The sequence below is a fragment of the Tachypleus tridentatus genome, chromosome 12, assembly GCF_004210375.1.
Source record: "Tachypleus tridentatus isolate NWPU-2018 chromosome 12, ASM421037v1, whole genome shotgun sequence".
NCBI lineage: Eukaryota > Metazoa > Arthropoda > Merostomata > Xiphosura > Limulidae > Tachypleus > Tachypleus tridentatus.
This window is the reverse complement of record NC_134836.1, coordinates 10511216-10538806: the sequence shown is the minus strand read 5'-3', so window position 1 is coordinate 10538806 and position 27591 is coordinate 10511216. Positions and strand designations below refer to the sequence as shown.

The 27591-nt window shown below is 30.7% G+C and overlaps 1 protein-coding gene across 2 annotated transcripts in view; it reads left to right on the top strand.

Annotated features, from left to right (window-relative positions):
• The window catches only part of LOC143234312 (uncharacterized), a 71645-nt gene extending 44153 nt beyond the window's left edge, over positions 1-27492 (top strand). Inside the window, exons 6-7 of one of the 2 annotated variants that reach the window (XR_013018602.1) lie at positions 375-24948; positions 25383-27492. The gene's annotated coding sequence lies outside the window, so the exon portion shown is untranslated. Of the gene's footprint in view, positions 1-374 lie in introns of both variants that reach the window. The other variant, XM_076471580.1, reaches the window with a different exon arrangement.
• Positions 27493-27591: the final 99 nt, after the last annotated feature.

The following is a 27591-nucleotide window of genomic DNA, read 5'->3' as shown; positions in this document are numbered from 1 at the left end:
TCTTACTTTCTAGTAGAAACTGTGAAGTGACTCTTAATACACTTCTTTAAGATATAAAATATAAAGGTATGTTTTTTTTAATAACAAACCTACTTCACTTCATGGTTTCTTTAATTATAAAGTAACGTACTTCAAACATTCTGGCATAATGTCAGAACCTTTGTTTAATATTTAGAAAATACCACAACTTGATTAACAACAGTACTTTCACAGTTTGTTAAAGTTATTTACACATTTAGTGTTAGTTTTGTTTGTTTATAGACTGACATTTAGAAGGAATTTAGAGTAAAAAAAGTTTTTTTTGAAATTTCTGAATAATAACAGATTGTGAATCTTGACTTAAAAAAAGTTCTAATAATTCTCTTTTGTTTTAGAGAGAAGAATTTTACCAGATTTGAGAACACAGCTTGGGCCAGGTGTGAATAATAACTCTAAAGTTACTAGGTTTATATGTGATATATGTTCTAAAAGCTTCAGGAGAAGATATGACCTGAAGCGCCACAAGTATATCCACTCAGATGTGCGAATGTGTTTCTCATGTCACTTTTGTTCTAAAGTGTTTACTTGGAAGATCAGTTTACAGCAACACTTGAAGTTCCATCATCAAAGGTCATGACAGTGTTCTGTTACTGCAAATTCATAGAGGGAATATTGATACTCAAGTAAACATATAATTCATAACTTCAGGTTTTTAGGATCACATAAATTGAAGTGCTTCTTCTAAGTTGTGATAGTACTGTAATGATGCTTTCGTTCTGGTATTAAAGCGACAGTGGGCTGTATCTCTTTCTCTCAGTACTCTACATTGAACTCTTTATTTTTCTTTAAAGTTCTGTAACCACTGTGATTCATCTGTATTGAAGACTTTCTAATAAATTGATTTCACTTCTTGAAATCTTAATACCAACAAAGATTTGTGATTTTAAGATTTATTTTGTTAATAACTTCTACATAATTTGCAGAGAAGAACCAGTTACAGGTGTAAAAAAAGTAAATCAACATGATTAAAAGGAAAATGCAAATGTTAATTTAACATAATGCAACAAAAATGCAAGATTTCCAGTTTTGAGTTAGTTATGTGGCCTGGCATTATACTTCACAATTTGTAAATAGTGTGTCTGTGCCACACACACACACACACATAAATACACGTTATTCATGTACATCTTGTAAACTGTTTACAAAAAATGTGATCTGCATGGAGTTATATACTGTCTAAGCAGTGTATGTACAAAAACTTTGATCCATCTGCAGTTTGTATACATTTCCCAGGAACTGTGATACGTGTAGTATGTAAATTGTTTACAAGAACTGTGATACATGTGTAGTTTGTACATTGGTTACAAAAACTATAGTATGATATATGTACACTTTTTACACTGTTTACAAGAACTGCAATCCATGTGTAGTTTGTACATTGGTTACAAAAACTATAGTATGATATATGTACACTTTTTACACTGTTTACAAGAACTGCAATCCATGTGTAATTTGTACATTGTTTTTCAAACACACACTATATCCATACACAAACAACTGTATCCAACTTTTATATGGTGGTTAATAAACGTTTTTCATAAAATTATCTCTGTCTGATTTTGTCTATTTAATGTTTTTTAATTATGTAATATGTCATTTGGAAGCTTAAATTGATAGGTTAGTTTTTATTTTGATATCTAGAGGAGTGACTTTAACACATAAGAATGAATATAAGATTATAGATTTGGTGTTTGTTTTATATTGTACATCCAGCGTGCCACGGAAGACGTTTACTTCCATTCAGGAATCAAAGGCTTGTAATAAAGTAAAAAATGTAAGAGTAAACAAGTAAAATTACTTCATGTCTTACTCAAGTTACAGGATATAATTTTAGGTTTTGACTCTGATGAAACTTATTTGTAGCACCATGTTTGGTATTATTTATGTACACATTGTTCTGCCTTAACTTCAATGTAATAAAATGCACAAGTTCTTTTGATGTTTTTTTCTTTTTTAGTTCTGAAGCCTCCTTCCAACTCAAACTTTTTCTGCTCTGTGTGTTCAAAGTCTTTTTCCAAACGTTGGCTACTTGAGCGGCACCGATACATACATTCTCCAGTTCGTTCTCATTTCCCTTGTGATCTTTGTCCAAAACACTTCTTGTGGAAGACCAGCTTGCTTAGACATAAACAAGTTAACCATGGCCAGCCCTTCCAGACAGATAATAATTTATATTATTAAATGAAGTCTTAGCAGTATACTTAAGCCATTTTACTTTTATTGTTTTGATGTTCATTTAAAATCAGAGTTAGGTGACTAACATTAACTTCAGATCACTTGAAACTGTTTTTGAGTTAACCTGGCTAATATATATTTTAGAATTATTCTGTACTTTATGAGATGGTTTCAAGATATAATTGGCTATAATTTTCCAGTTGTTGATATGTGTTTCAGTTCTTGAGAAGGTTTTAAGGTATAATTAGGTATAATTATCCACACATTGATATAATGCACTTGCATTACTTTGACTTTAAATGAAATTTGGTGATTTTGTAAACCAGAAATTATGATTATAACCTCTTCTCACTTTTACTTTTACTTCTTACTGTCCATACAAGGAAAGACGCATCCTACTGGGTAACATGTACATGCAAGGAAAGGGATATCATACTGTTTGATGTATATAGGTACACTATTATAATTTCAGTGGGACATCTACTGTTTCATGTATATAATATTTACACATTATTATGATTTCTTTCCACTGCAACTTCTATTTCATATTTTCCATACTAGGAAAGGCACATTCTGCTCTGTGATGTTGTATACATGCAAGGAAAGGCACATTCTGCTGTGATATGTATACATGCAAGGAAAGACATATCATGGTGTGTGATTTGTATACATCCTAAGAAAAACACATTCTGCTGTGTGATATGTATAGATGCATCTAAACCATCTTAGTCCTTTGAATATTTTAGGTCCACTGAAGAATCTCACCACCATAGATATTAATACAATTTTCTTATTTCTATAAGTCACCAAATTGAACATTATAAATTGTTTTTCATATAAATTATTTTAGCATTGAAAAATATAATAATGCATTACTCTTTAACAAAAGTTTTATCTGTAATATCTGACACATTGTTTCTAGCCTAATTGTATTAAAACTTAAAGTAATGGAAACTCATTTTAGGAGTGAAGTGAGATAATTTAATGATGCTTTAATCTCTGACTTAAAGATGCAACATAAATTGTTAGGAAAATGTAAAACTGTGTCATTATTAACTCTGTATATTTGGTCAGATTTGATATTTTATATATATTTAAGCTCAATTTTTGGTTTGCATATATTTAAATACTGTTCATAAACAAGAGGGCAGAAGTTATCAGCAGCCTGAAACATAAAAGGTATATCCCATTTATAGCTAGGTCTGTGTTAAACTGGAATGGAATCTCATCTGGCATTGTCAAAATTGCCAAGATGTTTAACATAATATAATGGACATAGTGGTCCATCTTGGCTGTCCTGTCCTCTAAACTAAACTAAAAATTAATTAGTATATTTATTTTAAATCTTAAAGCCAACACTCATCATTCATTTGCTTATCATACTTTCTCTTTAACTTGCATAAATTTACTGCCTCTACAACATCTGAAGGCAACCCATTCCAAAGGCCAGCCACCCTGTTAGAAAAATAAAATGGTCTTAACTGAAGATGACTTCTATCCTTCCAAAATTTATATTTGTGTTCCCTAGTTCTACTGTTTTCAGTTTAGTTATTTTCTTTGATCTTGTTATACAAAGTTTCTTCAAATATTTTAGAACCCAATTACCATTAAACACATTTCTAAAAATTGTTTAAAGCTTTCAAGGAAATAGTTAGTTCAAAATTAATTAATTGCCCCCACCTATAAACTAGACAAATGATTTTAAAAATTAAGTTTTTTTTTATTTCAAATAGTTTTATAAACTATGTGTATTAAGACAATTTCTTAAACAAAATTAGACTTGCGATGTGGCCTGGCATGGCCAAGCATGTTAAGGCGTGCGACTCGTAATCTGAGGGTCACAGGTTCGCATCCCTGTTGTGCCAAACATGCTCGCTCTTTCAGTCGTGGGGGAGTTATAATGTGATGGTCAATCCCACTATTTGCTGGTAAAAGAGTAGCCCAAGAGTTGGTGGTGGGTGGTGATGACTAGCTGCCTTCCTTCTAGTCTTACACTGGTAAATTAGGGATGTCTAGTACAGTTAGCCCTCTAGTAGCTTTGTGCAAAATTCCAAACAAACAAACAGACTTGCTGTGGATAGTGTGAAGTTAACTTAGATTTTAATTTCTTTGGAAAATCATTGTAATTTGTTATTATATGCACATTTTTTTTTTTAATGAGTGATATAGTTCAGATGGAGGACTTAGCACCAATATGTTTGTGAAGTTTGAAGTTAGAGAAGTATTTCATTGTTGTATAAATCTAAAGTGTATTATATGATTTATTTGTGAAGATTAACTGAGCGGTTATTATAATCAACATGATACAGTCTAGTGTGTCAGGCCACATTTCTTGTAATCAAAGTGTTGTAATGAATCTTATTTGATAATAAATTTTGTGTTATCATTTGTAAAGAAATGGACACTGCTTTTCATTTCAATGTTTTACCTACAGCAGAAAAATGAAATTATGATCATTTTCTTACCAAGATACATGAAACCTAATAACAAAAACGTGTTGGTTAAATCAATGCTTTCTGTTTCATTTTTTTACTTTGCAGTCTTCATACTACAGTATCTATACATTGAGGTATGGTTTGGACTTTCTTTCTTACCATTAACATTTTAGCACCAATTTGTTTTACCCAGTCCCTACCAATGATTTTCCTTTGTACATCAAGTTTGTTTGTGACTCTTCTGCTTTCATGTGGATTTCTCTCTTTTACATCATGTTTATGACTTGTCTCACTATATCGTGTTCATATGAAACCTGTGTATGTACACCATGTGTTTATTTAGTAAGGCATATCAGTGTTCACATTATGTTTACCTAACACTTGTATATGTACAACATATGTTTTATCCAAGACTTGCCTTTTTACACCTTGTGTTTATGTAAGATTTGTCCCTCTATACAGTGTTTAAGATGTGACTTGTTTCTTTTCACGTTTATTAAAGACTCGTCTCTTTACACAGTTTTTTATTTATCAGACTTGTATTTGCACATCAGTTGTTTTTTCAAAAGTTGTGTCTGTATACCAAGTTTACATACCAGCAGCTTGGCATTTGTTAACCTTTACTTGAAAGTTGTTTATAGGGACTTGTATACACCACATCTTTAATAATAATTTGTTTAGATTTTATTGTCTAATCCAAGAATTATTATTTCATTGCTTTGTGTATTATGAAGATAACCCAGAGCAGTGGTAAAAGCCAGAGGAGACAGTTTGTTTATTGCACTTGTTTTTACTATTTTTATCTATGATCAGTTTGAAGGTAACTCCAGGGAAGTTGTTAAATCCATAGAAAGAAACTTGTTATTGTATATTAAGTTGATAGTAGTGTTGTGGATCAGTGGGAAGGATTTTTGTTATTGTCACTAATTATCTTTAAGATGGGACTTGGGTTCTTGTATTTAATTGTACAAGGATGATTAAAATAACAGAAAGATTAAAGTTACCTTATTATATCAATTCTTGTGAAATGGTATTACAGACTAAACTTGTAATATTAGTAATTAACTTTTCTGATTGTATATTTAGGTTGACAGTGTTAAGTATTACTACGAGTGTATAAGAAATAATTAGGAGAGATATAAATACATATATGACATATCTCCAACTACTTGTGATATGTTTGTGGTCTTTGGGTATTACACTTTGAAATCCAGAGAGGTTGAATTTGCAGGTACAATTATATTTTTGGATGACTTTCTTTTTGTCTTTTAGTAGATATCGCAGGTCAAGTAAGTGGTCGTGTCAAGTGTAATGTATGTGATAAGAGCTTCACACGTGGATGGCTGCTCAAGAGACACTATGCTGTTCATCAGGAAGTGAGACAGTACTTCAGCTGTGATTTGTGTCATCGTAGCTTTTCTCGGAAGGATAACTTGCTTCTACATAGGCAGAAGCATGACTTTAAACGTAGTGGTTATATTTAGAAATTGATTTATTACTTTATGAATGTATTCAAAGATTTATCTTGTGATGTCATGACACAGTGATGGATAATTTCTGCATTATTTGCCAGGTTTGTTGTTTAGAATGTTCAAGACGTTGGGTAGTTGTTTATTTTAGAATGGTGGTAAAAAGTTTGCTGTCTGGGTTTTTATAAGACACATGGATTGTTGTAACCATCAAAGGCAGACTTATAGTGTGATGCACATTCAAAGGTATTTTTGTATGCCACATGACTATATAGTTACTGCCAGCAGCATGGAGGAGCTCCAATATATTGGGAAACTTTTGTATACGATACGGCCTTGACCTTGTATTTAAAAATTATCATAGTATATATTAGATGACTTATGGAGCTCTAGTTAAAGGTATTTATTAATATTTTCTTAGAGCTTTGTTAAATTTCCTACTTTATCAAGAGCTTTATTAGTTTCATTGTTTACTATTCTGTTAGGTTAATATTCATTATCAATAACTTTGTCAAAAATTATATGTTGGAAGACAGGGACTTGACAAAGAAAAGTATTTATCTTGTATTCTCTGTTTATAAAGAATATGTATAGCTTTTTGTAGAAAAGACAACATAAGTGAAGTTATTGTTATTTCAAGTATCAGTAAATAAATTGATATAATCAATTAGTTGTGAGTATTGATTTCACTGATTAACATCATGTTAAATAACTGATTCATTACAATTAAGTTTAAACCAGTTCATGTCATAAAAACAATTAACTAATCAATATTAGCATTTCTGTTTTTGACTACTTCAGCTCTCCAAGTAACTAAAGTATTTCTTAATATTATTTTTGATTAGTATAAATGTTATCAATGTCATGAATTATAAAGCTAATGAACTAATTGGAGCATGTTTTAAATTTTTACAATGTTTGATTGCATGAATAATTAATTAACAGATTACACAAATTGTATGGCTCTGTATATCAGTATCCAGTATCCAAAACTGCCCATGCCCTGGTGGGTGGTAGTTAGTTCTCCACCCCCATCTTGTAGAGTATTGGTATTATAAACTCATTAACAGTTTGTATCCAAATATATATGGGTCCTTAGTAGCCAGATTGTATAATGTATCATTGCTATAAGATTTAAATACATGTAGTTAATTTTGATTACCCAGGAGTTATTCTGTGTCCCTGTTATCATTATCCAAATATGCTTTTCTGTTCATGTGAATATCATTATTTATTGTGAGCACAGTGTGTATCATTGCTGTGAGATTTCAATTGCCTGTAGTTAATTTTGTTTACCCAGGATTTATTCTGTGTCCCAATTATCATTATCCAAATATGCTTTTCTGTTCATCTGAATATCATTTATTATGAGCAAAGTGTGTTCATACCATTAATGCATGCAGTGAATCAAAGCTAAGGGGTTCTTGTAGGCTTCCATTTTTTTCTAAGGTTTATGTTCTAAACATGATTAATGCACACTTTCTGTAATGTTTCAGTAGACTCTGATCTGTAGAATAAATGTAAATACACAACATTACATGGAAAATATTGACCTGTCTTTTTTTTCTTTTTTTGGCATCAGTAGAGCTTTTTACACAATTTTTGTTTTATTTTGAAACTGAATTAACTTTTAGAGTAGAGTAAAGCTCTTTTAGAGTCTGTCATTGTATTTTGCAAGATCTTTTTATGTGGCCTAAAAACAGGGGCATAGATTTTTTACACCCAATAGGGGGGATGATTTTTGCAACCACTTATGTGGACTGTTCGATTTGCAAATTGGTAATCTCTGATTACATGAACCTGAAAGCTGTAAACATGCAGTCACAGAGTAATCTTGTTGCCACGAGACTTGCATGTATACTTAGGCCTGCTGACTGATACTTACAAACTATCGCTTAGATCGAAAAGCTTAGAAGCACGCCTATATTAAAGATGTACATTTCGGCTACTGAAAAAGCCTACATCTAGGCCTAATTATGTAATTCAATTGGTAAGAACACGAGAATCACAAGAACAAACACAATTTGTAGGCCTGTGATGCAATAAAACAATTCAACAGGCCAAACTGTAGGGGGGGGGGAATAATTGTATGCACCATACCCCCCACTTAAAATGAAGGGGGGATGTATACCTCACCTTTCTCCTCTCCCCCCCTCAGGGTCTACACCCCTGTCTAAGAAATTGCACTAGCTGATTATTCAATTTAGGTTTAAATATTATTCTGAATATTTTTTATCAGTTAAATAATGTTAGAAGAAAATACTGACTGAGGTTTGTGATAACATGTTGAAATTCAAACTACTATGTAATGATGAAAAGTGAATTATATTTCCTCTTAATTATAATAAATTGTTTTAATTTCAAAATTAAGATAATTTTTAAAATATTTTTTGACTTGTTGCTAATATTGTGTGTTAAGTTTCATTTTACAATATAGTACCATCTTTTCAGCAGTATTTATGCCACTGTATGACAACCAAAGAACTATCGGTTAAGTGAAAGTTTTTTGTGTTTGTACAAGCATTTTAAAATAAACACTTGACTTTAAAAATCAAATTACACTGTAGGAAAGGATAAACTTGTGGAATGAACTTTCTTAAATCAGTCTGTAGCACGCCTGATTCCTGTTCCTGCTTAGAATGTTTGTATAACAAATCACTGTGTAGCACACTTGATTCCTCTTTCTGCTTAGAATGTTTGTATAACAAATCACTGTGTAGCACACTTGATTCCTCTTTCTGCTTAGAATGTTTGTACAACAAATCAGTGTGTAGTGCATTTGATTCCTGTTTTTGCTTAGAATATATGTACAACAAATCAGTGTGTAGTGCACTTGATTCCTGTTCCTTATTAAATTATTTGTACAACAAATCAGTGTGGGGTACACTTAATTCCTGTTTTTGCTTGGACTATTTGTACAAGAAATCAAAATGTGATGCACTTGATTCCTGTTTCTGATTAGGTTATTGGTACAACAAATCAGCGTGTAGTGCACTTGATTCCTGTTCTTGCTTAGAATCAATGTAGAGCAAACTTGATTCCTGTTCCTTATTAAATTATTTGTACAACAAATCAGTGTGGGGTACACTTAATTTCTGTTTTTGCTTGGGCTATTTGTACAAGAAATCAATGTGTGATGCACTTGATTCCTGTTTCTACTTAGAGTGATTATTTATATTCTTCCATCTAAAGCTAAGTGTTTGTAATTATCAGTCTACTTTTATTGAACTTTAGACATTAATTACATCTAGTCATTTTTCTTTAGCATGGTTACAAATTTAAGATTATAAATTGTTTAGTTTGATTGTTTATGGAAAATTTGTCTTCCTCATCATGAACTAAATTTTGATAATTAAAAAATGCTCATTTAAACTTCTAATTGTGTTAAGAAAGCCATGTAATCACATTCATAGGAAATGTTACAGGTGGAAAAAAAAACAATCCCCTTCATAAATAAAAATTACATATTGAGAAAACTTACAAAGTCCTGCTTTGTGTACCTAGCAAAGTAATAGTTGCATAATAGTTGGTATTGACTTTGTAGTTTCTATTTGAAAAGGAGGTTAACTCCTTTGTTTTCTATTATTGTAATATAATATTATTCTAATAAATAAGATCTATTTTATCAGTTGTGTCTTTCAATTTTGTTGAGCTCTTGAAATCACACATGAAATGTTGATTTCAGAAGAGAAACCTGAAATTGAATACTTGGAATATGGTGTAAATATAGTTTTGTTGTATACATGTAGTTTCATATTTAAAATGTTTTTGTAAGCTTGTTTTTTAAAAGTACTATTAGATTTTAATACTCAAAGTAAAGAAAATATCTGTTAGGACATAATACCATTAATAAGAATATCAAAACCCTGTACAAATTGTTGGTATACTGATTTTGTAGTTACCAAAATACAAAGAAACAGGGAACAAGTTGTTGATTTACTTATAAACTTCCAATAAGGATTATTAATAGTAATATCTTCACCTAGTGTGACAGAAAGGGTCTCTAATTTTCTTTTTTAATTCATGTTTTGTTATCAGCTTAAACTTAACCTGTATGTTTAATGATAACAGTACTTTGAAACTGTGACAAAATAATATAATTAAGGACTAAATTCTGAATTGAATAATTGGACTACAAATGTTTGACTAATTTTCCATATGTTTTTAGGGAAAGCAGAATATTCAGTGTCATCTCCACTCTTTGTGAAAAAGAATCTGAATAAAAACCAAAAACCTAAATGCCATCTGTGCCAACGAGAATTTTTCAACAATCAGACATTAAGAAGGCACATGGAACTGCACAGTGGGAAAACTTATGAATGTGACATCTGTCAAGCCACCTTTACACACATTACAGTTCTTTACAACCATCGTAGAACAAACCATGACACTAGTTTCCGTTGTCAAGTTTGTAAAACAGCCTTTATAAGGGAAACAGCCTGGAGAAAGCATATGATTACCACACATCCTCACATGATTTAAGCTTTTAGTGTTTTATAATTCTGATTAGTGTGGTTGTAAAAGAGGGAGCCAAAGTTACAAAAAGCATAGATAGCAGTGTTTTATTAGTAGAATGTGATATTTGGTTGGTATAAAGGGATTGAGAGATTGTTGAAAGATATCTTGTATGAAACTTGAATTTAAGGAGAATACATTAATTTTGTGATATAAATTTGTACCATGAAATCCCTGTAGACATTATTTCTCCATCGTACTTACCTGCATACTAGTTCAGACTATAACCATCTTTTAATTTTGTAATTAAAATAAGTCGAATTGTAGTGAAATGAAGTTACATATTTATCTTTAGTTTATTTCAGAACTTAATTTTCTTTGTAATTTTATTCCTAATAGTCTAATCACTTTTTAAAAGTTTAAGATGGAGGGTTGTAATGCATTGACAGATCATATCATTCCTTGTCTGGAAAAGGAACCATTACAAGTTAATTCTTTTGCTACTGGAAAGGCAGAAGAGAGATACAAATGAGAAAATAATTGCCATTAGAAACATAGAGAAGTAATTTCAATACTTTGTTTAATATAGACTGGAGCTTATTACATTTCTGTTATGGTAAGTAAAATAACCTATATCTCCAGAATGTATCTTTAGTCAGTCAATATTACAACTTCATTGGGAGCAGTTGATATCCTATAAGTGTGCTAATTCAGTTGAATCAAAATTGGAACACTATCATCAGTAAATTTGACATCATTATATGTGTTTAGAAATCTCAGATGTTTCGTTGCATCATGGAAGTAAAGAAAACACATTTACTGGAGTGATTCCATACATGTAATAATATCACCACAATAATGAACATCAGACACTTATTAAAATAGTAAAGGAATCAGGCATCTCCCTTAAATAACTAACAAGTTCATTATGTAAGAAAGAAGCACTACTAAGTATGGACAACATGATTCATGCCATAGTAATAATGCTGTGTATGAAATGTAACATTTGGCAGATGCTGTCGTATATTCATAAAGAAACTTGCTGACCAGAATATGATCTAGTATTTGAACATGTGCATGATATCAAACTCAGAAGTAAGTGCTGTTGCAGAACTTTATGGAAAAAAACGTGGGATACCACAAGTAGAAAATATCTCACTCAGATGTTGGGATTTTGTCTAAAGCTATAGTTTTCTGGATTGAAAGGTTAAAGAATACATTTTAATGAACAAAAAGAAACTGAAAATGAATAAAGTTTGATCCCTAGTGTGCAAGTGTTAATAACATTCATGAGATTATAATATGATTGAAATTTGAAGGAGTTTCTATACACACAGGTGATAGTTGAAATATATTTTCTAACATGCATAGGTATGGATATAATAGGATGAAATAATACAGATTCAAGTGTGAAGAGACATTTAACATATTCTAAATCCCATGATTTTAATAATTTGTTTATTGATTTACAAAAATTACTTTTTTTCTTTTAGTATTGTTGGTTTGATGTGTTTTAACAATTTAACTTCAAAAGTGATATTTTAATATGATCTGAACTTTCTCAACATGCACTGATATTTGATCTACCAGTAACAGTGCTTCATTTTATATTCAACTGCATTAGTGAACATATTGGATATTCATAGCTCCTGACAAAGCTGTAATAGTGAAATATTGAGCTAATAAAGATACACTCTCTAGAGATATAGGTCATTATTTTGTTTACCTTAATAGAAATAATTTCAGGTTTTGTGTTTGGGTTTGTATCAATCTTTGTTTAAGACCTTTATGTATCTTGTGATATTGTCTGTGAGAAATGGAGCTCAGTCTTTTTGTATCTTAAAAACAATTATTTTTATTTATGCAAATTGACAGTTTTTTTTTAACAATTTCATGTTTAAACTGGAGTAAAGTGAAATAAATGCATCATATCAAAAGATGGTACAATTACCTAGTGTAAAAACATATGAAAATAAATTTTAAGTCTAAAAATTTTTTTATTGTGTGCACTAATAATATGTTTTGATTTTCCACATCTGAAGTCAATTTTGTGGTTAGCTGTTAATAAAGATTCATCTACTGAGGTGATATTTTTTTATTTTTATCAAAAATCAGATGGCAAGAGGGGTATACATTTGAATTTAAGATTTGTTTTTTAAAATTAAATTTTATTTTAATACATTAATGCTTAAAGGGGAATGACTAGAAACAATTTCCTAGAAATGAACAAAACTTTTGACTATCTTTTTAAACAGTGCATTTTTTGTATAGTGATTGCCATATACAAAGATGTAGGCCTTTAGAAATATGTTCTGGTGTGTAGTTCATATAATTACTTATATGCAAACATGCAGGGCTAATGGCTTATGCTACAGTAATTTCATTTAGTAACTAATATGTGCTAACATACAGGCTTTATAATATATGTTGCAGTATGTGTTTTGTAAAGTGATTATTATACTCTAGCACAGAGACCAGATAACAAGATTTCTAGCCAAAAGAAACTGTCAGTTTGGCTATAAGGAATTAAGATTATATTTCATATTGAGCAAGCAAAGTATTTGTAATGCCTATGAAAATATCAGTTTTTGTGAAATGTCTTGAAACGTTTTATGCACGAGTTTTGGAACTGAAATTAAGCTTCAGAGTATTGTGTAGTTAACGTTTAATTTTTTTAATATTATTGATGACCATGTTTATAATGATGGTTGAGTACATTATAGTAAAACAATTTTGTATATGTAAATCAGTCACTTTACATCAGAACCATTGTAAAATTATGGAATGGAATCTATCAGAACTACATTTTGAGGTTGCTTGATGTTTCTCAGATAGTATTATGGCATCAAAAAAGTATTGCCTTTGGTAAGGTTATATAACAGTAATTTCTAACACAAAGTATTAATATACTGAAATAAAAAAGATTTATTAGGGATTTATAATTTTCAAGACTGGAATGTCCTTCCCAACTATAGGCATTGAAAGATAAAGGAATATGGATGAACTTGGGGTGTCAGGACCAACCACCAAATGAACTGCAAAATATCATACTTCATTCAGTTTTGGTAAATGAAGTGAGGTGTTTTTTAACAGATGAGAATCCATGAATATTAAAGGTCAGCAGCAAAGGTTGCCATGTGACCCAGGCAACGGGATATAACATATTTAGGAAGGATTTTCATCTTGAAAAATTATATAGATCGTATGTACATAAGTTGCTTTCACATTTATCTACAACTGTTAGATACCTCAAGAAGCTAGAAGATGAATTGGGTTTAAAAACTTTTCCATAAGACATACTAGTCAAGTTAACAGGTGTAGCTCTGTGTGATTGGATTATTCAAGTGGATGCTGTTTTTGTACATTATATGGAATGTGGAAAACAGTCATGGAACAATGATGTGCTTTTAATATTATGTACTCAATTATCATTTGTGATTTTGAAATCTAGAACTGTTTTTTTTATAATTGAATTGAACAGTTAACTGGTATCTAATCTCCCTGTCTTGTACATTTTTTGTAAATCACAGTGTGGTGTACAAATTTTATTATTCATATATGAGTTAACTCTTATTTTTTAATTAAATGCAGAATGAATTATGATTGATACTAAACAATGCCACCTTATGTCATTTAAGTCAGTTGGTTTTATAAAAATTGAATGAAATCAAAATATTTTCATGGAAGTGTTCAAACTGCTAGTTAATTGTGGTTTTTCTCTTCAATCTTTTGTGTATCCATAGTTAGCAAATAGTAAACTGAACATCACTGTTTTCAAACCTGTGAATAGATATAAAATTATTACAAAAAGATAAAGATATTTTCCCATTTATTTATATTAGGAATCATGGTGCCTGTATATCTCTGACTTGAAAAACTACACGTGAAGGCAAAGCTTGACATTCACTTTTGAAGTGATGGGAAATGAGCATGAATAATGTTGATGCCAAATTGTATTTTGCAAGCAGGAATATCCTACACTCAGTTGTTAGGAATTAATCACACTATGATTCAGATTTCAAAATGTGACATAACTTAAAAATGTAGATTTGTTGTATATTATTTATAGTCGCTCTTAACATGACTGAAATGCTCAACAATTACTTTTCATTGTGGGCTGTATAAGTAACTCAGAACTCAGTCAAGAGTATAACACTGAAAGTTCGTGAAATAATTTCAATTGATAGATTAACTCAAACTTTTTTGTCACTGGAAAGGAGTACTTTTCTTTGTCCTTTCTGTTTGTCTAAGCCATCTATTAGTCAGCATGTAAAACTCAATTATTGATTGACTTTTCATTTTCAGATATTGATTTTCTTAGAAATTGCTTTGATTTTTGATCTATATACTTAAAAGAAATAAAAGAAGGATGCACATCACTGTATGACAATTTCAAACTTGTTTGTGTTAGGTGATAAGATATTGTTTAATTAGTTGTGTACAGGTTTGATTAATTTAACATTTCCTTTTTTCTTTTTTTTTAATTCACAAAGATTTCAGTTTCCATCACATAATGTACTGTACATGCTATTTGCATTTTACGTTTTGCTTATTTTCGTACTGTATTAAAAACAATAAAACTCAAGTACCCTATGAGGTACTGAGCTCTCAAAATAAAGGTACCTGTATCTCAGAGTACCACTTTTTCTGAAAGTAACTACACCTCCTTATGTCCCATCCAAAGAAATGCAAATAATGTGACAGTTGGTTGAAAGTTCCAAAGTAAAACCAATACTGAGTGGAAACAAATAACATCAAAATGGAAACCCAAGTTTTTGTTTGTTGATAACTTGTAGTTAGTTTTTCCTACTAAAGAGTTAAACTGTGAAAATTTTCTGGAAGGAACCATTTCACATGCAGTTTAATTTTTATGACATCGTTTACTTAGATTTCTCATTAGTTGATGGTTGTAGTCCAAATAAAGTCACAGTTATATCAGTTTCAAACTGTGTTGGCTGAAGTATTAGTTTTTTTATGAATGTAACTGTCCAGCCAACAACCCAGTAAATGGTGTTGAAAGTTTTCTTCAAATTTAGAATATGCTTCTCCATTGGCTGCATCATACTAAGGATCAATAATTTGTTTTTCATTAATAACCATAGATATTTCTGTTCAAACAACCCCATTGTAGTTCAGACTCACTTTGTGAAGCAACTTAATTTAACTTAAAAGTTATTTGAAACAAGAAGTGTGTAGAAGTTAGAATTTCATAGTTGTCTTTGAATCATCACATCATTAGTTTTCTTTGGTTATCTGTTTGTCTCTTGAATATAAAACTTTAAGGAGTGTAAATGAAATATTCCACTCTTGATAAGTTTGTAATGTCTGTTTTGAGACTGTTGATAGTCTCAGAATAACATTTTTAGAATGTGTACTTAAAAAGTTAAGTATTTTGATTATTTATGTTTATACAAGTACCTTATAGTTTAATATTTTTAACTTTATTTCTGAAATATGTTAATATACATCTATATGTTGCACTAAGTCTCCCATCATTTATATCTATCAATTTGTAACACCACACATCATGCTACTCTTTACTTTATTTTTACTGTTTTTTTTAAGAGTTACATTTAAATTTTTGAGAGAAATAGAACCTTGCAAATATGAACACTTTTTATACCTTTTTTTCATAAGTCAATAACCCTGAATTTAACATCTTTTGGCTTATTCATAGGAACTTAGGTGTGTTGAACAAGTGCTGTACATTTTGTTTCAAAGGCTTTTTGTACTTTTAACAGGTTTACATGGGTGTTGATTTCTTTATAACTGGGGTTAATACTGCTTTTATAAAGAGGTCCAATTGGCTTATACTCTCATTTTAGGACTAATCACCATTTGTTATAAAACTTTTTCCTCTGCTAGCTCTAGTTCTTTGTAATTTTATGAAAAATTCTCCACACCTATTTGAAGTTAAAGATTAAAACAGGTTTATTCATTTAAACAGTTCGATATGAATTCTCTAGGCCATTGAGATATCGCCATCTTATATCCTGATATTCTCCTTCTTCCAGGTTTTACCAGCTTAATTTTCTTTTCCAGTTTTTATTACATCATCATTTGTCCCTACAGTTATTTAATAGACAGATGTAATTGCTGTACTAGAATTTCATTTTCTGTTATATTGTGGGAAAAACCACTGCATACTCCTTCAAACCATAAGATTTTCCAGTACTATGTAGAGCAGTTTAAGTTTGGTGTCAACCCATATCATCTTCACCTGAACTACTATTGACATTAGTGGGATAATGTAGGTTTTGAATGATTCTATGTCTTTTTATATGCAAAAACTGTTCGTTTGGGTTGAGAAAATATTTTACATAGAAGAGCGAACACCATTTTGACCTTCTTCGTCATTTTTTTTTTGTTTCTTTGTGAACCTGACGATGACCGAAGAAGGTCGAAACGTTGTTCGCTCTTCTATGTAACATATTTTCTCAACCCAAACGAGCCGTTTTTGCATATAAATTTCTCAACAAGTGGGTTTCTCGACATCACTGATTCTATGTCTTCTTTTTTTATCAGTGGTGGTAATTCCTTTCTTTTCTTTATACTCTTCAGGGCCTGTGAACAGTATGTTTTCAGTAATAATTGAATTCTTGTGATAAACAAACATGCTTTTCCATTAGAATCATATGTTTCTTATTTTTGCCATCATTTGAGCTCATTTTAAAAACAGCAATAACATAAAAGATTTGTAGCTTAATAAAACAATTTGAAAACTGTACCTTTTTCCATATTATTTTTTTCTAAGCCTAGTTTCAGGTGGGACAAATAATAAAATCAATGTTTAATTTATGATATCTCAAAGTGATGGAATGAAGTAAACAAAATCCTTGTGTTATGATTAATGTTGTAGAAAGAAGAAATGTATGAATGCCTTCATAAAGTTCATTTTAAGTGCAAAAATTATATAAAAATGATAGGTTTTTAATTTAAGTAAAGTTTCTGTAAATTTATATTGCATAATTGATTGAAGAATATAGCCATATTAGTCTTCAAAAACATCACACATCACAGCATATGTAAGTTTCTTTTGCAAAAGTTTTCATTTTAATACTTTCCTCCAAATTCAATTAGAGGTTGTAAAGCCATCTGTCACTGCCCTTAGTTTTGAACTACCAAAGCGAGAGAGAGAAATTCACCTTTAGTTTTCAGGCTACTGTTTGTACCAATAACTAGGTGAACCAACCATCATTTTACACTAGTACCACCCACATGTAAAATGGCAAATATGTTCAATGTCAGGTTTTGATTCCTTGATCTAGGTCTTCTAAGATGAAAGACTTGGTTTGATATTTAGTTGATTTAATATGTCAGATTATTTTTAGGTCAAAATAATAAGACTTAAATTAATGTGATTTCTTAAGTTGCATTTTAGGTTAGGATATTAGAATATATAACACTGATAATGCATTCCAAGGAAACTAATGATTCCAGAACCATGATAGTTCCTTTTATGAAACCCTATCAGTTGTATTTTTCTGGTGATCCATATAAAAAAACAGTAAATGCTTTAATCAAACCCATAAGGAAATCTGGTTACTAACTGAGATAATCTAGTAATGAATATTCTGTATTTTTGGGTAAGAAAATAAACGTTTAGGTGTAACAAGAAAACACTTGCCAAAAATTGGTTTACTGGTTTTCAATAACAATGAAATAGACCTTTATGTGTAACATCTATAACAACAACTTTTGCTTTGCAGCATTGAATGTGGGTGCCCTTTTATTGTTGTTCTCACACACACACACAAATTTTTTCTTAGTTTTTTTACACGCTAAAAGAGAAATGCTTGAGACTTCTGAGTGTTATGTGTGTATTTTGGCTTAAGTAATTCAAAACCTAATACAGCTAAATAAATAATTTAAAATTGTAAGAGCATTCAACTGTGTAAACTGTTTTGTTTTCGTATATAAATCAAGCTCCCATACCTACTCATTTATTTAAATATGAAAGTTGAGATTTGTCGCATGAAGTTAACATTTTTAATGTAAAGTAAAAACTTGGTATTTATACATGAGTCACATCAAATATTGATCTATGTATTTAAAATTTTTACTCTAGACATTACAATATTTATAGTAACAATTTAACCAGTCTCAGTGTCTCTTTGTAATTAACTCAACAAACAATCCATGAAGTAAAAGTTCAGATAGTATTGATACCTTTATTGTAGTCATTATTATAGTAACAATTCAATCAGTGTCAGTGTGTCATTGTGATCAAATTCAAGTATTTTGTCTTAAGTGTCATCAGATGAAGATATTTGGAATAAAAATTAAACCAATTTTACTCTCTTATTCCATGAGCAATTAGATATTCAGAAAGGGTTTTGAAAGTGAGGGATACATGAGAGATATTTGTGGTCTAATAGATTAACTGCTGACATATATATATATATATATATATATATATCATAGATGTTTTATGATGCTGTTGATATTATGAGTGATACAGTTGTGGCTTTCTCTGTGAAATGTTTAGTCAGATGTGATTTTGTTGACTTTCAATTGGAAGTCAAAAAATGTGCTTGAAGAAACATTATTTTTTCTACTTCATTAGTGTAGTTAGTATGTCTATGTGTTTTTGAAGTACTAAACAACTTGTCATTTTTAACAGGAATGTACAATTGCTACCAAATTGGTGATTGGCATGGACAAGATAATCCTTCACAAGACAAATACAAATGTGACATTTGCAGCAAACTTTATCCAAACAAGAATTCTTTACAAGCTCATGTGAGCTACATGCACAGAGCTGTGAAAAGACACAAGTGTTTGGCATGTCATAAAGGATTCAAGAGGATATCAGAACTCAAACGGCATGAACTTCGTTGTAGGTCATTTGGTTGTGTGGAAAAGTTAACCACGTCATAAGTAAATGTTTATAAAACCAAAGTATTGTAAAATTTAATATAATTAGAAGTTGTTTAGCATTTAGGAAAAAATCTGTTTAGAAAGAAAGTTGTATTTTTGATTAGGATGCCTTGTTTTTGTTTTTGTACAGGCTTAAAATCAACTAGGATATTAAACTTTGTGGAGAAAGATTTGTCTTTTTTTTTAATTAAATATATTGAAAAATATATACATATTTTTTTTGGTGGTTCATTTGTACATTACTGTACACTCACAAATAAATTAAAAGTTTATATTTCAGGCTTAAAAATTATACACTTTCCAAATATTTTCTTAATTGAGAGAAAAATAATTGTTAATTTTCTGCTAAAGAAATTGTACATGATTTTGTTCACATGTATGTTAAGTATGGCTCATGGTTAGTGTGTTGGATTGTGGTTGTAAATTTCTGTAATTTTTAAACTTGATGCAAAAATTGTACTTTGTACTTTGGAGCTCTGGATGCATTGTAAAAGTGACAATCAAATCCTATTATCTATTAAAATAGTGCAATAGTTGGTGGTGGGTGGCATTAACTAGCTGCTTTCTGTCTAGTATATCACATCAAAATTAGAAATTGGCTCTTGAGCAGCTTTGCTGAAATTCAACAAAAATACATGCCTTTGTTTTGATACTCTTAATGTGGATTTCTCTGACACACACTATTTGATTTTATTAATCAGCTATGTACTTTTCTGAACATGCTGTTTTGATTCTTTCAATAAAACATAAATTTTTCTGAAAACGACTTTTGATTCAATGGATAAAGCACATTCTCTATTAACTCTCTAGAAGGTAGCTTTCAGTATTTAAGCCTTTTAGTACCTTTCAAAATTGGTTTTACAGTTTTCAATTTTGATTTGCTTATTTATCAGTATACATTGTAATTTTTGTTTTGACAACAATAAAGGCAATGCCATCCTTAGAAGTTTTGAGGTATACTCCTAAGTACCTGGGCATTTTTTGTCAATACAATTACTTAAAACATATTTTAATTATTCTTACAATTTTTATTTATTAAATCTGTTTATAGAACCCTAAAGACATCAGACATTTCTGAAAAAATTAAAAATAACTATTTGATTTTAAAAGTTTTCAGTGCTCTTACTTAATTATCTTATAAATATATGTATATTAACATTTTAGGTGTAGGAAATACTGTTTTATTTAAGTATCCAGAAATGCTCAGAATTAGAGAAATTATAAGTTTTGAGTAATTTATGTGCATGAGGGCTTACCATAAATGTGCAATTTTGCATAAATTGAGAAGTAGATGATAGAGGCCCAATAGGATGTCAGCTGTATTGCAAATACTTTTCTAGAAACCCAATAGGACATCAGCTGTATTCCAAACACTTACCTGGAGGACAAATGGGATGTCAGTTGCATTTGAAGCACTTTTCCAAAGAACCAGTAGGGGGTCAACTGTGTCACATGTACGTCCTTGTGCAAATTAATTGAAACAAGACTGAAAGTTGCAATTTTTTTCAATATTTTGCATTTTATTTCTGAGAATCCAAAAATTACTCACAAATTAATACATGATATAACTGCCTTTATTTTTCAGAAGATCATTAATCCTCTTTGGCTTTGAGTCCACGAGTTTACTGCAATCTTTACTAATTTTTGGATTGCAGTACTTCACCTCAATTAGCTTATCTTTCGTAGTAAAGTCTTTTCCCTGAAGTCTTTCTTTACAAATCACCCAAAGATTTTCAATAGGATTTAAGTCCAGAGAGTTTCAAGGCCAGTCCAGCACCTTTATTCGTGTTGTAGTCATAAAATTCTTCACAAGTTTCGATGTGTGGCACAGAGCCAGATCTTGCTGCAAAATGCCAGACCCATCTGGAAATCTCTTTTTCAATTCTGGAACGACTCTTTTCTGCAAAACTTCAATGTACTGTGGTTCTCGCATCATACCTTCTATGATATGTAAGCCTCCAATGCCATGGTAGCTGAAAAAGCCCCAAAACATCTTTTTCAAGGGATGTTTTATGAACTGATTGATGTGAGATTCTCAAAGTTTCACACCTGGAGATCTGTGAACATGCAGACTTCTTTGACCCTGTATGAAGAAATGAGTCTTGTCACTAAATAACACCTTCCTCCATTGTTCTTGCATCCAGTTCTTGTATTTCAGACCCTCTTGATACCATTTTTTCTTTATTGAGTTGGTAACTGGTCTGCCCTTCTAACGCAATTTCGAATGATGTAATATTCCTCAAAATTTCATCATATATCCAAAAAATAGATCATCCATGCTGCAAAACACAGCTAATGATGCCGTCTGTGTGAAAAAAAGACTATTAAAGGAAATCAGCTGGTCCAGCGAGCCTACACTGGCCGCCATGCTGAAAATATTGTGAAATGACTATTTATTTCAATTAATTTGCTTAAGGGTGTACGTCTCTGGAGACCCAATAGAAGACCAGTTGTATTAGAAACACTTCTCTGGAGAACTAAGATCAGCAGTGTTACAAGCTTTTTTGGAGAACTAGTAGGAACTCGGTTGGTTGAATAGAATACTGATCATATTCTAATTTCTTTAATAATGTAATGCATATTCTATTTTGGGTACATGTATGCAGTACTTCAAAATAAAGATACCCACTGTTTTCTCTTAATAACACACAGTACTTCAAAACAAAGTATTATTTCCACCTGATAACATACAGTACTTCAAACACAAAGAAAATATTTTCCCGACATTACAGACTTAGAGTGCATTAAAGCATAGTACTATTTACAGTAATAAAGACACCTTGCAGAACTTTGAAAACTACTGCAGTAGCCTACAGTAATATTATTCCCACCAAGGGCATGTCTTTCAGTGTTTTATTAAATGAAAAAAAAAGTGTAATTTTCCACATAATTGAAACAGTCGGATTATTGGTTAATTACATAAACCTGTAATTTCTTGGGCATATTTTTCTCTATCCTCACCCAGTTTTAATGTTTATATAAATTAACTATTTGGCATTTCTGTGAATACGCTTACTATAATATTCTTACTTTGTTCTACTAATTTTAACATCCATTTCAGTCAATTCTTGGGAAGTAATTCATCTTTTTCATCACTAGTGTTTAGTGTACTTGAACTCTTGTCAATCTATTAATGTTTTTTGATAGCCTGTAGAATTTATAATCCATTTTGTAAAATATTTAACATACAATCATTTTTTTAACAGCCTCCCAGTGGCACAGCAGTATGTCTACAGACTTTTACTGCTGGAAGTTGGGTTTCAGTACCTGTGGTGGGCAAAGCACAAACATTCCTACATGTAACTTTGTGCTTAATAACAAACAGCAAGAACATCATTATTTTACTATCTTTAGTGCTAGATTTGTGATCATATGAAATGGCTAAGACAGATAAGAAATATTGGTGAAGCTTACTGTTTTTGAATCAGACAAACAATGCACAAACTTCAGTTTCTCCCCTACAATTACAACTGATGTAGGTAATAAAGGTGCACTACAGTGAGGGAAACTTATTAAATTTTTAGTTAGGTAGGTGTTGAAATAAGTGTGTTCATGCAGCTGGAATTAAATACTTTCATCAGAGTTTTTGCTGAATTAAATACTTTCATCAGTTTTTGCTGTATATTTTGGAAATGTATTCAAAATACATACTCATAGATCAGTATGTCTTATTTTTTCAAAGTTGAAGAATAGAATCTTTTAAAGTAATAGTAAAAACTTGAAGACTATTTAACTTTTAAATTAAAGTTTGAGAGCATTTCTACTCCTACAATGTTTTGATAAAATATAATACTTGATTGCAAAGAGAAAAACTTAATTTATGGGTTGGTAACCAGTATCACAATTGATACAGTAAAAAGTGTTTTCCAATACCTTTTAACATAGTACTTGCAGCTGGTGTTCCAATACTCGGTTTTTACCAACTTAGTAAAGATATAATGTTTTGCAAATAATTCTGATCTGTTCTCTCTCTCATGCAAATTACTTATTTCACATTGGCTTTAAAAAAAAAAAAAAAAGATATTCCTGTTAGTGAAATACAGTAGATGTAAGTAAGATAAAACTATGTAAATCTATAAGATAAAGTCTCCATTTTATGAAAATCAACAAAAGATGCTGAACAAATCTTAGATTTTTTACTCACAACAGGCTTTACTCAGTAGTTCCTGTTTAACAGAATCACTGAAGATTATATTGCTATGTATTTTTATAATAATCTACTCTTAAAATTAAAAAATATCCAGTCAGTCTTTTTTTAAAAGTTCAGCAGATAAACAGAATTCTAGCAAAGGAATATTTTATGTATTCTTGGAAACTTGCAGAGTTTACTGAAAATGTTAAAAGTAGTTCACTGTAATGACTGAAAGAAGGAAAATATTTTCTGTAGCCACCTGTTAAACATGAGGAGTGAAAGTTCACAGTTAATGGAAATCTGAGGATTTGTTACATTTCAAAGTTGCTGTGGTTATATGCTTGTATACAATCTTTATAATAACTACACTTGAGACACTAGTAAAGCTGAATTACTTGACTGGCATCCATTGATGATTATTTCTTGGTTTAATGTTTGTACTGTTTCAAAGTTTTATAACTGTAGATTGTCAGTTGTGTAGTGTTTTTATTTTTGTGGAGCAGAATCTGTGCTTTTAAATTGATGAAAGTTTTTATTTTTTATGAAGGACTATCTGTGTATTTACAGTTTGTCATGATAACAAGGTATTTTACTTACTTTTTTCTTAGAAATATTATGTTAATTTTAGCACACATCATATTTACCTTTAAATTTTTCTTCCATGTATTACTATTATATTTGTAATCATACTACTAGTTATGTATGTTGTTAATAGTATTCTAAACAGGTTCTCTCATACTACTAGTTATGTATGTTGTTAACAGTGGTCTTAACAAGTTCCCCCATACCACTATTTACCTATGTTGTTAACAGCAGTCTAAACAGGTTACCCCATACTACTAGTTATGCATGTTGTTAACAATGGTTTAAACAGGTTCACCATAAAAATAGTTATGTATGTTGTTAACAGTAGTCTAAACAGGTTTATTGTACTGCTAGTTGTGTATATTGTTAACAGTGGTCTATCAAGTTTTTTAACTGATAAAACCAAATAATAGTGATTTGATGTCCAGTGTCCAGGTGCACCACATATTCTCCCATCAGTCCAATGTATGTTTTGAACTGATGAAACTAAATAATGGTGATTTAATGTCCATGCTCAGGTGCACCACATATCCTCACATGAAAGGTTTTGATGTTATGTCACTAACTAATGGTGATTTAAAGTCTTCTGTATGGATCCATGAAGTTTTGAATATGGTGAGACTCACAACAAGGAACACTGCAAACTACTCTTTTCTTCACCTGTTGGAATATCACTGTATAAGTACAGTATTTGCAACCCAGTATGTGTAAATACAGGAAGCTTGTATTGTTTTGCATGAAATTGAAATGATGTTATTTCTTTTCCACTTCTGGTAATGTAAGTATATATATATATATATATATATAGATATATTGGGGTTTATATGATCAAAGGGAGTTTAATTATTCTTAATAGATTGAAGTTACTCATGTAATATAAATAAGGTAATCATTCATAAAGGAGATACAATGCACAGTAAGCAGTTTATTTATTGTCTCACATATAGTGTGTTAGTATTTCAATGTATGGAAGATGATAGAAATGTCAAATAAAGTGAGGTAATTGTTTAATCCTGTAGCTATAAAGCAATATTAAGACACAGAAAAAGAAAGTGTTACAAGTTTTGTTAGTTGCACAAGTGAACAAACTTGTTGAAATGAATAAGGATTTAAAAGTGTTTTCTTTTTCAGGCCACTTACTAAAAGAGATAATTTGTGAACTTAATCATTTTGAAGTGTTATACATTTTCTACATCATGGTTTTTTACTTAGGAAGTCATTACATCAGCTGGGCTCAGCAGGCTGTTGTGACACCAACAGGAACAAGGTACTTGTGTCCAGTGTGCAATAAGACATTCAGTTCTGGAACTTCCCTCAGTGTTCATCATCTTCGTCAGCATCGAACTATAGCAAACCACAAGTGTGAAAGCTGTGGCCAAGAATTCAGGAAAAAAAATGATTTAAAATTTCATTACTCATTCTGTAAGAATAGAAAGTAGAGTTCATTCCATTTGGACATGTTTTGTGTGTCCTCCGAGACCTGAACCCTGAAGGTGGTTACGTATGAAAGGTAACACTTTTGTGAAACAGCAAATATGGCACTATTCTTGATGACATCAGTTACTTAAAAAGTTGACTACATTCCTAACTCAGTGACTTGTTTTATGTATAAGTAAAGTTTCTCATGGTTGTTTAAAGCTAAATATGTTAGTATACAATAAGAAATTTTGTTATAGGAAGAAAAAATTCAAGAATAACATACAACTCACTTGGCCAAAATATTAGAAACCCAAATCTACCCATATGTGCCTTGATTTTTGTGTTTTGATACAACATGGCATTGGTTCCACTAATGTCTCAGAAACTTTATACTTCTATGAACAATATACTAGATGAGTTAATAACTTTATTGATTTTTCACCAGTCAAGGCCTACCATTGTTGCAGACCAATGTGAAACACATTTGTCTGACCATGGTACATAATGATCCAGTCTCAGTAGCCTAGGCATCAGTGGAGACAATCTTTTAGTTGTCAAAATAAAACAAAAGGTTTAGATACAACAACCCTCTTATCCAAAATTGTAGCTTTTTCTGGTAGGAATGGATTCTCCTGAACCATTACTTACCCATCAATTCTTACACAAATGAACATCCATTAGCCCAAACAAAACTTGTTCTTCTACTTGACCACAGTTATTAAACTCTTTAGTTTTGGTAATTATACATTAGATTCAGTATGAACGTGTGGTTTATTTTTTTAACAAGTAAATGTCTACATTGTATGAACAGTGAGGACTTGTTATTCTTTATGTAACGGTTAATAATATTCTGGCAACTTTTAGAAATATTCTTATTAACATTAGTTCTACTACAGAGGTGAAGTGTGTTATATTAAAATGATTTTGGAGCCTTGCTCCAACTGGTCTTCATCTATCTATTGACTTTACATTTTGACAGTTGCCCTGCAGTGTAGATTCCACTGCAAAAAGCTTCCATCATAAGACTTATTTCTAAAGCACACTGCTCCTGTGTAATGTATGATGAGGAAAGTTCACAGTTGCTATTTCAATACTCTGATCACAAAGATATCTATGGGGAAACACGCTCATTGGGCTAAGTCATATGTCTCTGTAGAAAGTAAAAAGAATACCCATTTAATTCTCCAGTTGCTTGTGGTATGAAACAGTTGTAATTTTTTTATGTTCCATACAATTTTGTGGGTTGCAAAGACAGTTTTTTTCACTGACCTTTGTGTTTGTTGCAAGCCTATTTCTGCTGAATCCCAGTAGCCAATGTTACTTTGTTTTATACTGTCACTAAAGGAAAGAAATCTCTGGTCTGAACACACCTTCCTGATCCAAGTATTTTTAATGAGAAAAGGTTGTTACATCTTTATAAAACACAATTATCTTTCATTGGCAATACTAGAAATCAACTTGTCTGTCCATGTATGTTACTACTCGTAGTAGGTGAGATTATATTGTTTCTTCAATTGGATACATTTCTGTTAAAAAATATTTTCATCCATGAACCCACATGGTTGTAATTTTCATGACTTGCTTATGTGTACATAGATTATTATTTTAATATAACTCCACTTAGCCATCTGTAATGTTTAATTATTTATTTGTGGTTCTCAAAAATAATGTGGCAGTATTCCTTACATAGTTGTGTGAGAAATTTTTATGATTTGTCATTGTTGTATGAAACTTGTTTGAACAATTTTAGTATTGTGAAAACATTGTGTGTTGGAACATAATATTCTGATATTGTAATACAAGAACTACACCATTAATGTGAAAAGTTTTTGTAATGTATCTAAAAATTTACTTACAATGACTATGTAATAATAATGAAATAAAATTCATTATTTTTGTATCAGATTGCATAATTTGCATGTAGTATTACATCATTTGAGGATGGTATGATTTTGTTAATCTGTTGGTTCATGTTAACTGAATTCAACAAAGTATCCTGTTA